Below are 14,227 nucleotides of genomic sequence, written 5' to 3'. Positions count from 1 at the left end.
CACATATAACATGTATAACATTTATGTATATAATATGTACACATATAACATGTATAACATGTATGTATATAATATGTACACATATAACATGTATAACATCTATGTATATAATATGTACACATATAACATGTATAACATCTATGTATACAACACGTACACATATAACATGTATAACATCTATATATATATATATATATATATATATCATATACACATATGACATGTATAATATTTATGTATATAATATGTACACATATAACATGTATAACCTCAATGTATAAAACATGTATAACATCTATGTATATAATATGTACACATATAACATGTATAACATTTATGTCTGTAATATGTACAAATGTACACGTATAACATGTATAACATCTATGTATATAACATGTACACATATAACATGTATAACATCTATGTATATAATATGTACACATATAACATGTATAACAGTAGGGTAAGAATACTGATTCTGGCTCACTTTGCCCCATGTAAATGAATGGGGGATTTTCAGCGATTTATATTTTTTTTCCCTAAAAATAAATCCCCTTTTTATCCCAAGGTATATTTATTTGTCTCCCCTTTTAACTTGGAGGTTGAACCTCATTGAATTGAACACCTGGGGGTTGAACAGCTCACTCATTGAACCTATAAAGATTTGTTCATTCTCAAATTCCTTCAATAGTTTAATTTTCTTTGCACAATAATCCCCATCTAAAATATTGACAAACAAAACATTTGAATCTTTATATTTTTTAAGATACCCCTTTTGTGCCATTACGAAATGATAAACTTCTCTTAATGCTCTTGTTTGACCACCTCCTGAGCCACATATCATTTTGAGATTATAGTAAATTGTTTTTTCATTGTTCAATTGATAACCATCAAAGTTTTCAGTCCATTCAAGGATATTCATTTTTTTCTTTACATCCTCTAACTTACTAGTTTTTAAATTAATTCGCTTATTTGTTTTATTTACCTTTGTTTTAGTTATTTTTTCAATAAGACTTATTTGATATTTTTCACATTCATTATGTTTTCCATTTATATACCAAGACTGAGATTTTCTCCACTCTTTAGTTTGATTAATACTTGGTTTAACCATTTATATATTGTGAAAAAACGCGGTAGCCCTTAAAAACCTAACCCATCTTCCCATCGTTAAAACATAATCTATTTTATACACTCTATCATACAATATCCATATGGAACACAATCTATTCCATTATCTAAAATAAATCTCTTATCATCAAAGGCTCCTAATGCCTTTTTATTTACTTCTTCACTATATATGTTATGTTTATAACTTCTTATTGTATTCATTTTCCGATATTCTTCTTTCTTATTCATCAAACAATTATAATAATTTCTAAAAGTTATTGATTTCTTTATTACATATTTCTTTATTCCCTTTAACCTCTTATCAATCTGTTCACCATACTTATAAGCATATGCCTTTGCTCTCAATCCAATAAACTCACTCATTACTTTTCCACCCAACTCATCCTTAAACTTACCAATAACCTTTTCATTCTTTTTTGGAAAATAACTCACTCTTCTTGCTGAAATTACTTGTATCATATACTCCAATATTTTTCTTCATATCTTCATAAACATCATCAGTTTTTATATCTAGGATAAAACTATCAGTATCCATATACAACAATGAAACATTTTCACCATACTCTTTCTTTAAGTCATTATACAAATAATCATACATCAATATCTTTGATAAATCAAGAACTGCTGTTCCAATATAAATTGGTTTATCCATTACAATACTTTCCTTTTTCATATGAATTGCAGAAAAGTTCTCTGAAAAAACCTCTTCTCTCTCAAAACTTGGTTTATTTATCAATCCTCAGAAGCTTCTTTCCAAGATGTTGCGAATCTAATGTTTTGTCTGTTTCTAACATTTTCCATAGTCTTTCCAAATACAGCATTATTCATTAATTTATAAAAGTCCCCTTCAAATTTTACTTTTGTATTTGCTCTCATATCTGTATTGAATTGAATATACTTTTTCACCCAAGGACTTTGTTTAAATTTTAAAACTCTATGAATTTTAGCTACTCTCAATCCTTCTCTCAAAAACTGTTTTAAGCTTCTCTGATGCAAAACATATCCCTCTTTTATCATAGAATGTTGTTAATAACTTTTCTGTTGATTTACCTTTAATATTAAAACTTTTATGATAATCACTTAACCATTCTTTCTTTGGAGTTTCTTTCTCACATGCAAAGGAAGATCTTTATGCTTATTATGAAGATCACTCGGGTACCTCAAATCAACTTCAAAATAATAACCTTCTTCTTCGTCATTCAATTCCTCTTGAGAAGAAATAACAATATTCATCAAAGCCTTTTCATAATCCTTTTCTTCCACCCACTCTAATTTACCATAAGGTAGAGATTGAGACATTGCCCATCCATACAAATTATTAGCATCAAAATACATCAAATAATTACTATCTTTTTCACTATCATAATTTGGGAGATATTTATTATTTGCTTTAGCATATCTTTTTGAACATACTTGTGATATTCCACCTCTCTTGGACTTCTCAATCATCAAAAGCATATCAACATCACTGATTAAATCTATATCTTGTTTTGTCATTTTCAACATTGCACTCCAAGCTAAACCAGGAGCTGTGAAATAGTGGGCAGGGTCTAATCCATAACAATTTTTATTATGACAGAGTGTTCTAAAAGCCTCAAACACATCAGCTAACAATAAAACATCTGTTTTTAGATATAAATCATGATATTCTCCAAGGTTCTTTATCTTAAATATTTTCCATATTTCTTGTGCGTGTTTATATTCCTTATCACTTATCTCTTCTTCATAAAGGTTATTATAGAAACTTTCTTTTGAAGGAAGTTGTGTTTCTTTAAATCTCATAAATGAATCCATATAATCATAAGGATAAATTCCCTTACTTGTAAGAATTTTCTCTTTACTTTGAATTTCATTCCTTGTTTGAATTTCCTCTCTCGTAAGAATTCCTTCTTTAATCAGAATTTCATCTTTAATCTGAATTTCCTCTTTAGTTCGAATTTTCTTTATAATTAGAATTTCATCTTTAGTTAGAATTTCCTCTTTACTTTGAATTCTCTCTTTAATCTGAATTTCCTCTTTAGTGAGAATTTCCTCTTTTGGAAAGAATGAATTAAGATTTGGAAAAGAGTCCGTGGAGCTTAGATTTGATGCGAGGTAGGCTAGTGGTGTTCCCATAAACTTGTAAGAATCTAAAAACCTAATACGAGTTATAGGTTTTGTGAATATCATTTTTGAAAATGAAATATACTTTTGACTTGTGTTTGTTATAGCAGAAATATTCCCTGGTGTTTTTGAAAGTTCATTTATAAATAGATGTGTATCATAGTTGGCGCTGTTGTGAAGAAAGACTGGAATAAAAGAAGGTAATTTATAATTAAGATTACAACAGGAATGAGCGGGACCTCTATATTTACCAGTAAGATGACAATGGTCTCTAACTTTAGACTCCTTAATTTCCCCCTCACAAATATGACAGATATTGTTCATTCTAAATTCTAATTTTTCTTCTTTGGTTAATTTCATCGGTTCATTTGTTTCTTTCATTAATTTAGTGAGTCTTATACAATCCTTTTCTAATCGTTTTACAAACTCTTGTGAAGCATTTTTTCCACGATAATGTTCAAGTTTGTTATACTTTTCTCCAACAGATGATTTGATATAATAACAGAAACCACAAGGAATATGTTTTTGATATTTATTTGTATATGGTTCTTTTGGATTAGGAGAAGCAGTATTTATCTTTTTAAGGATACATTCAAAATCAGCGTATATCACAAATGGGTGCATGATAGATTTATTATAATCTTCAAAATAAATCTTTTCACCAGGTTTAGGCATTGTAATTACAGCTGATTTATGATTACTACAATATTTTGAATGTTGTTCTAATCGTTCTTTTGTATGAAATGAATTAAGACATCTTACAAGGATATATTTTGTTTGCTGTTCTGAATACCTGAGAAGAGATTAATCTTGATAAATTATTGATGTATGTGTAATGTGAATTCTTTCCAACACTAAAATATAAAAGGTCAATGTGTGTTTCTTCATTTTTATAGTTGTTTGAAATTTTTAATATTTGAACTTTGTTTGTATCCGTTAATCCATATATATTAATAGAAAGATTATTCTTTTTCTCAAATTTAGGAATATCTGTTAATGGCATTGGGAATTTAAAATCTTTAATGTCCAAGGTATTCTCATATTTCATATATTGTTTTACTCTTTCTGAATTACATTTTGGTGGATGTAAGTGAGCAAGAACAGACCAGAGAAAACATTTATTATCATTGTTCTTAATATTAACAACTGCCTTCTTTAGTTTTATTTCTTTTGGTAATTCAATATAAGAAGAAGCTTTAAGAGGGTTTGATTTTAGAATGTGTATATCTAAAAAGATGATTTTTTTAATATTGAATCCACTTCCTACCACTGTATTATCAACATCCTCCTCTTGTCTTGATAGTTCTTCATAAACCCCACTATTCAAAAAATCTTGAAATGATGTTATAAAATGAAGATCTGTTCTCATATAAGGAGTTTGTTCTTCATCTTGTCTTTTCATATTCATTTTCACTCCCAACTTTAAAGTTTTCATTTCTTTTAATGTCTTTTTAATAAATTTTTCAACATCGGGTTTCACTATTTCAATTGATTCAGCTATTGATGATGGACCGGGTTCTCCAAATTGAAAAAATCCTTATTTTTATATGCCCTTTAAATGCCTCATCAGTGTTTTTAATATAATAGTCTCCCTTTACTTTAAACTCATTTTTCTTGTGTTTTTGTGATTGAAGATGTTGATTATAACTACTCTTCAAAACATCCTTTGAACAGATATCACAATGTTTTCTTTCCAACTCAAGAGGAGATATTTGATGAAATAGATTAAATGTGTGTTTGTTGGTTCGGAGGTGTTTTCTATAATGTTTATATTCGTGATTACAAACATCGCAGTACGTTGTATTCACCATATTTATAGAATAAAACTTTGCTTAAACTAAAATTTTCTTGATGAAAATTTCGTTTAATTTATAGGTGAATCTGTGCTTAAAAACATTTTATCCTCCAACTTTTTCACTTAATAAATACCATGTTTCAAGACACAAAAGACAAGTTTCAATCAATCTCTTCATCTGTTAAAGATACTGAGAAATATGTCAAGGATGTAAAATTGAACAAAGATAAATATAACAACTATTGGATAAAAACTATTATGGTAAATAATATGAGTTCTTCAATTTCCTTCAGTGGAAGGGCTTTTAGTATACCTGGTAGAACATCAATTAAAGTATCTCTAACAAAAGTTTCTCCTCTCCTTCTAGTAATATATTCAAAACTAGAAAAAGCAATGAAACAAGAAAAAGTATCAAAGAACAAAACCTTATGGATGAAGCTTTAGAAAGAAAAGATAAGACCATCTGTAATATGCAAGGAGAAATTTGTATTTTTTTCAACAACCCTAAAGATGTAAATCTTGATGAAATAAAGGATGTTAATATATCAGGTGAAATGACATTTCGTTCAATAGTAGTTAACGATAATTTTAAAATTACCTTTAATATAAAAAATGTTGTCGTTGAATCTGATAATGAAAAAAGTATATCGATATCGATGGTAATATACAACTGAAAGTATAGATGAATTTCAGTTTAAGTAAAGTTTTACTTTATAAATATGCTAGACTTTCCTGATTCTCCATATGACAAATTTGAGAATTGTCCTGCGTGTGAAAGACAGGGATTAAACACAGAGTCAAAAGCCTATAAACAATGTATATTCTGTGATTATCTTCTAATTAATGATAATAAAAAATATAAAAAGGAAAATAATTCTTTTAGATTTACACCAAAAATGAATTACTTTACAAGATTGATTAGAGAAATGAATGTAAAGTATGAGGATGATAACACACCTTTCCTTACAAGGGAAGAAACTGAACGTATAAGAGAAATGTTCAAAGGATTGTTGTTGTATATTATTCATGGATGTAATTTTCAGGGAAATATCAACACAAGATATTGTATAAATAAAATAATGGATTATCTTGAAATTAAACCTGAACTTAGGATAAAATATAGAGTTTCTAAAAAAGCCAATAATAAATTAAATAACCTGTTTTTCAAATATATAAATGAATGATTTTTTACCTATTTGGGAAAATAAGATAAAATTTAACAACCATAAAAATCTCCCAAATTCATTAAGATGTCTCATAGTTGGTTCAAGTGGATGTGGAAAAACCTGCTTATTTTTAAAAATGCTCCTCACTCCCAACTTTTTAGATTATGATAATTTAATAATTTTCACAAAGTCGAGTTTTCAACCAGAGTATCAACTACTCTCACAAGGTTTTAATGCTGGTCTTCAAAAAGAAGATATAATAGGTTTATTTAAACGTCAAAAAAACCTAAATGATTATAACATTGAAGATATAATTCAACTATTTTGTGATACACAGAGATGTAAAAAGAAATCAAATCTTATAACTTGTATTCTTAGTGATAATACGGATGATATACCGTCTCCCAAGATTTGGATAAATCAAAAAAGAACCTCAAGTTATCTTTGATGATTGTGTTAATGAGAGAAACCAAACGGTAATGGACAGCTACTACACAAGAGGAGACATTCTTCTTGTAATTGTATTTATCTTAGTCAATCGTACTTTCTTCCTCGTCGTTCCATCAGAAACAATGCTAATACTTTTATTTTATTCAAGTTAAATTCAATAGATATCAATAATTTTTGGAGAGATAATTGTTCTACATTATGTAGTAAAAAAGAAATTTGAGGATTATATGAAGCACACGACTGAAAAATATAAATATATTGTTGTGAAACAAGATGAGATATTAAGGGATATATTTTTTGTTTTATAAACAATTACATATATAAATGACAACTATTATTATAAATCTTGTGGGTAAATCTGCTTCTGGAAAAAACTTTCATAAATCAAGGTTCTTGTGTAGTACAAATGAGAATATTGTAAATTTACTTAAAAAACACCCGTGATACGCATTGTATCAACAACAACTAGAGCAATAAGACCTGGAGAAGTAAAAGGTGTAGATTATCACTATATTTCAGTGGAGGAACATATGCGATTGAGGAATGAAGGACAAATATTTGAGGAGGTTTCTCTTGGTACAACAAAATATTCACATTGTAAGAGTGAGTTAAAGAAACTAAAATCTGGTGGTGTTGGGATATTAGAAACTAATCCAGAAGGAACGAGACAAATTATTAAATATCTGAGCGGAGTGAAGATTTTATCATTCGGTTTTGATGTTGATGAAGAAACTCAACACAAACGTATGAAAAGCAGAGATGCAAGGATTAGTGAAGAAGAAATTACAACTCGCATTAATGTTAATAAAGAATTTGATGAAATATTTAAAGAAAAGGATTTATTTGAACACATCTACTTGAATGATGAAGAAAAGGAAAATTTCCCTGTTGATCTTTACAATTCATTAAATGATATTTTACAATAAATAAATGGATACAAAAGAAAGAGCAAGAAGATTTAAGGAACATCAAGAGTTGGTTTCAAAAGTTGTAAAACAACAGGAAGACATAAAGAAGAAACGCAGACAGAAACTAACGGGCGAAGAAGCATTTGAAAAAAACCAAGAGAAATTTTTTAAACCACTTTTAAAAACTTCCCAAGAAAAATGAAAGATGTTTCCACAGTTCCCACAGTAGAATATACTCCTAGAAAGCTTCAAATGTTAAAAGATTTCAGTCAAATGACGGAGGAAGAATTAGAGCATCTAGGAGAATTAGAATATGATGATGAAGGTTTATTTCAACAACTGGAAGAGATTAATCAACCCCTGATTATATTGTGAATGCTGTTCAAAACAATGAATATTCAGCGGATTCAAAAACCAAAGCAGGACTCATTCCAACAGAACAACCAGCAATATTTCATCTTGTTCAAGAAAAGGTATTGATATTTAATGATGAATTAAGGTTCTTAAGTTCTGCTCAACCCCCTGTTAAACTAACTCCGAGATTAATGTTTCTTCTCACAAAAGATGGAAGACAAGGTTCAACTGTGAGGGATGAATCAAAGTATATTGATAAACCATTGGATATGGAAAATAATGATGATAGAGTATATATTGATTTGCTGAACACTCTAAATTATAAGGTTATTCTTTCTGGTAAAAGTAGGAAGAATGAGAAGGAGAAACACATTATTCAGGCTTTAAGTATCCTTGGTTCAGGTATTAGTTTTCTTCCAAATGACCCATCGCAATTAGTTAATAGACTGTTATTGTTGTTCGGCAGTAAGAAGGCTGTAAATAATTGTTTTAATGAAGCATCAGCCATTTTAGATCAGTTGATGAACATGAAAATAATTAATAAATCTCAATATAAAGACATTTTATCTCATATTAAATAAGATGAGAAGCACAATCCTGAGTTTTAATTTCACAACAAGCGACCACACATCTTCATTCCCATACCCACTACAACTTGACACAACAAAAGAATATGAGGCATCTTTATTGTCCATGGAGACTTATAATACCTTATTTAATATAACCGAGAAAAATGACAAGTTTAGTTATAATCCGGGGAAGTGGATACAAAACGATAACAGTCTCACCCGGAGCATACGAGATTTCTCAAATATCTTCCGAAATTGCTCGTCCTTATGAAAGAACAGGGTGATGAACCAAAAAATATTATTATAAACATTCAAAAACATACTTCAAAATCAACGATTAAAGTTAAAAATAACTACAAGGTTGATTTCACAATTGATAATTCATTTAGAGAGTTATTAGGTTTCTCCTCAAAAAGATTGAAACTAATGGGACGTTTTACAGTGATAATGTCATTCAAATATCCTCAGGAATAAATTCGGTGTTAATTCACTGTGATTTGATTGATGGTGCTTATAATGATGGATTAAAAACAAATACAATATTTTCATTCAGCGTATACTCAACCCCAATTGGTTATAAATTCAATATGGAGCCTAAAAATTTGGTTTATCTACCTGTGTCAGGAAAAACCATACACAGAGTAAATTTTAGGATAACCGACCAAGATAATCGTGTGATCTCTTTTAATGGAGAAGTTATATCCATCAGAATTCACCTACGTGAAGTTTTTCAATAAATAAATACGATGGTTATTGTGAGGAAGCACGAGTTGGGAAAATATAAAATAATTACAGGAGATGGGATGTTCCTTTCCCCGTACTACAAGGGTGAAGGTATGTATCTTGGTAGAGGATACTATAAACCTAAGAGACAAAGGGTGTCGGACATCAATTTAGAGGAGATGGGATAATTGATACTCTCATGGGTATTGGTTCAACTATTCTTAAACATAAAGACCTAATTGGTTCAACTGCTTCTGCTGTGGGAAATGTAGCAGGTGCTGTAAAGAGTATAAAAGATGCTCAGAAAGAATCTCATAAATTACAAGCAATAAAAGAAATTAAGAAAGGTAAAACTCAGTTGTCCCCCCAAGAACGACAGAAAATAATTCAAATACTTGGATCAGGGTTTCAAAAAGTTTTAACATCTTTTTTCCTAAATAAATACAAGTATGGAAGCAATTGATAGTATCTATGATTTGGATGATACTATTATTATCTCAAACTCCACTAAAAAAGAAGATTACTTCAAGGTAAATGCAATAACTGGAACAGACTGAATACAAATGGTACAAAAAGTTTTGAAATAAATAATCAACAAACCTATTTGAATCTCTCCGAAAGTTTCTTGTTGTGTAAATTTAAATTCACTAAGGCTGGGAATAACACAAACGCTACACTTGTAAATGATTTCTTCTGGAAAATGTTTGATAGTGTGCGATTGTATATTGGAACACAAGAAGTTGAAGCGGTTGATTATGTCTCTGCTGTATCTGAAATGATGAAATTTACACTCTATACATTCAGTGATAGAATGGGAAAGGGGTCTGTCGAAGGTTTTATTCCTGATATGTCAACGGGAACAAACACAGACCCTGGATATATTCAAAGGAAAGGAATGTATAATGATGATACAAAAGCAGAAAATAGTTTTACTGTGGCAGTTCCTCTTAAAGGTATATTTGGATTTTGTGATTATGATAAAGTTCTGTATGGTCTTAAAATTAGATTTCAACTACAAAGGAATGATAATGAAAATAGATTGCTTTTTGGTGTTGGTAATGCTTTTGGTGATCAGAATAAATTTGTAATTGAGGAGATGAGTTGGTATATCAGTGAATATACTCCTAATCTTAAAACAGAAGAGATGTTGAATCGAAGACTTAACTCAAAAAAACCACTCAGTGTATCATACCTCAAAAGAAGATGTCAACACGTTAAACTCAATCAAACTACTTACACGTGGAATTTGGGTGTTCTGGAAGGAAAGCCACGATATCTGTGGATGATTTTTAAAAAGCCAGATGGTGATACTGCGACTGATAAGAATAATGCATTGAGTGATAATGCTAAGGTGAAACAACTTCGCGTTTCTCTAGATGGAACATTTTATCCACGAGATAGATTGGAAATTAATTGGGAAAAAATGATTTTGCTGAAGCATACAAGTCTTACCAAAAGGTGTGTGAAAGTAATGGAAATAAAGACTCTATTTTGGATATGACAGCATTTAAAAGTTTGTATACAATCTATACGTTTGACCTGAGCGCTCAAAAAGAAACTATAAAGTCTAATCGAGTGGATACTTCCCTATACATTGAAAGAGGAGAGAGTGAAGAAGTTGATACATATTGTTTGCTTTTGGAAGAAACAGAATTGCAGATTAATACAGATAATGGTGTGATGATTAGTCTCACATAATTTTTTTGTTAAATAAATGAGTGGCAAAGTACCAACTGGGGTATATGTTAATCAAATCAATCTTCATAAACTATCATCTTGTGTTCAAAATCAAAAGCCTTGTACGATTAACGTTAATACAATTCAGAGAAAAGGAGCAGTAAGAATTGATGTTTTGCTCACAAGAGAACAGGTTAAAATCTTGAATGACACTGGCTCACTTAAAATTAAAATGACAAAACCAATGTTGAAAAAATATTCAATAAGAGAGACCAGTGGAGGATTTCTCCCATTTCTAATTCCTTTATTTGCTGGTTTAAGTGCGGTTGGAGCATTGACGGGTGGTATTTCAACAGCGGTCAAAACTGCCAACGAAAGGAAGGCTCAACTCCAGGCTCAAAAAGAATTGGAAAGACATAACAAAGAGTTGGAGAAACAAATTAGTGGAAGTGGTGTAATTGTAGATTTTGCTGAAAAACTTGAAGGTCTGCCTGATAAAGCGAGATTGTTAGTTGGAGATATGCTTTCTTCTATAGCACAAGCAGGTGTAAAATTAACGAAAAGAGGTAATGGATTATATCTTTCTAATAAATAAATGAGCATTGATGAGTGGTTGAAAGAATTTGGAAAGAATACAACATCAAATTTACAACTTGTCAAATATTGTAAGAAATTAAAAATTCATAATGTGGTTATTTGTATGAGAGATGAATTAACAAATGTGTCGAAACATACAAAGAATATTATTATGAACTTAGAAGATAATGATGGGAAGAGTTCTCATTGGGTTTGTATTTTTAATAGTCAAGACAAATATTATTTTGATAGTTTTGGTCTTCCACCACCTGTTGAAGTCATAAAATTCTTACAGAATGGTGTTTATCAAACATTTCAAGTCCAAGAATTAAATTCCAAGTGTTGTGGTCAATTATGTCTATATGTGTTATTTCAACTCAACAAAAATAAAAAATTTTATGATATTATTTTTAATCTAATATAAATGACTTATGTTGGTAAAGATGGTTCTATCTTTGGTGTATCTCAAGAACTGGATATTGATTTATCAAATTATTACACAAAGGCACAGGCTGAACGACATAAATATAATATAAACAAAAATATTAACATGAAAAATGCTTATAAATTAAAAAATTATCCAAGCCCGACTGACGCGAATGACTTGGTGAGATTAAGCGATTTATCACAATATATATACTTAAATAAAAACGCTGTGTATTCTAAAGATACAGAAGTGTTGATATTATCTCCAGGTCATACAGAATTCACAGTTCGAATTAAAATAAATTTTTATAAAGAAGGGCGTATCGTTTGTATGAGAATAGAACAATGGGGGTATGATATGAATGATTTAGGGTATAATTGGTCATTTAAAATTAACCTCGAAGACCTGGAACAATTAAATCAGTCTCGTAAGGAAGAATATTATCCACTTGGTATCGAGAATGAGTTTTGTGGAGCCACGATTAGTAAACAACAAATAAAAGAATTTAATAAGGGTAAATATAATAATGGTTTTGCCCTTGTTTATCTCATGAAAACAGAAAAACAGGATTATATATAATAAGTAAGGAAATACAAAATGATTTAACTATGGGAAGATGGGGAGGTGTTTCGTGCCATAATATTATTCTAACATATATTTCTAATACATAAATGACAGCAAGAAGACTTCAAGAAAATTATCATTTCTGTGTCCAAGCATACCTTCAAGAAAAGGGTATTCGGTATTTTAATAAATATGTTCTACAACATAAGAATGAGGTATTTTCAATAAAAGATTGGCATTATGCTGATGTTGATAAACCGACAACTTTAGATTTAATTAGAATGTTAAATAATGAAAAAATTATAAGGTTAAGAAAAGGTAAGGCTCTTTAGAAATTCAAAAGAAATTTTATTGGTTTCCTGTTGTAAAAAATTATTTTGGATACAGGAATAACAAGAAATCCTGATGAATATATGTATAATATTCTATGGGGTGTAAACGATTCAAGTATAGTAAGGGATGAGGAAGGAGTTGAAGAAGAGAGGGAAGAGGAGGAAAAGGAGAAGGAGGAGAGGGAGAGGGAGGAAAGAGAGAGAATAAATAAATATTATAGTATGGAAACCAGTGAGATTCAAAAAGAATAGAGGTATTACAGAAAATAACTCAACCCACCAGGAAGGAATACAAAGAATTAACAAGTCTATTTGCAATACTTTCAACAAAACTATTAGCATCGTCAAGCTATTCATTTTAATTCAAGTTTTTTCTTAAATAAATGGAGGAGAGAGTGAAGGCATTTCTAAGGATTCTTTATGTTTTAAAAATTAAGATTCAAATGTGCATGTTGGAAACTAAAAAGGTTTTTGCACTCTGCAGAAATTTTTCTCATAAATAAATGAGTTATTGTCTCAAATGTAAAAAGAAAACTAATACTAAAAATATTTCATATATTAAAAGTAAAAATAACAGGGTTATACAAAGGTATATGTTCGGTGTGTGGTTCAAAAAAAAATCAATTTATCTCCAAACACAAACTCGGAGGAGATATACAAAAGTTTTTATCAGGAAGTAAATTTACAACTACTGGAATACCAGGGGAATTACATCTTCCAGGTTATTCTTTCTGTGGTCCAGGCACAAACTTGGATAAAAGATTAGATGAGGCAGACAATCCTAAATCCTGGAGTAAACCAATCAATAGAGTTGATGAAGTGTGCATGAGACACGATATTGATTATGGGAATACCACAACGTTGGAAGAAAAGCATGAAGCCGATAGAGAAATGTTGTATAATTTGTCTCTGATACAAAATCCAACCTTGAGAGAAAAAGTTGATAGGTTCATCGTGAAGAAGATGATTAGTGCTAAATTGAAACTTGGACTTGGAAATTCAAAAAACTTATAGGCTCTAATGATGCCATTAAGACTGAAGAGCAATTAGCTGATGAATTACATAAACCAATATTCACAAAGTTTCAGAGAAGGAAAGTTTATTCCAAGGAAGTTGATTATATCTGGTCTGCTGATTTGATTGAACTCAATAATGATAAGGGGTACAAGTATGCTTTAACCGTTATTGATTTGAGGAGTAGATATGCGTGGGTTGTCCCTTTAAAAACAAAACAGGTAATACTCTTATGTTAGCTTTTCAACAGATATTTAATAAAAGTAAGAGAAAACCTAAGAAATTGTGGACTGATGAGGGTAGAGAGTTTTATAACAAGACATTTATGAATTTTCTAAAAAATAACAGTATTACATTATACAGTACCTTTAATGAAGGGAAGGCAGTTGTTGTTGAACGTTTTAATCGTACCTTAAAAGAGAGACTATATAAAAAATTCAC

This window comes from Eptatretus burgeri, chromosome 4, assembly GCF_056783735.1.
Source record: "Eptatretus burgeri isolate ZD-2024b chromosome 4, Ebu_testis_v1, whole genome shotgun sequence".
In the NCBI taxonomy this organism is placed as follows: Eukaryota; Metazoa; Chordata; class Myxini; order Myxiniformes; family Myxinidae; genus Eptatretus; species Eptatretus burgeri.
Note: the sequence above shows the minus strand (reverse complement) of the source record.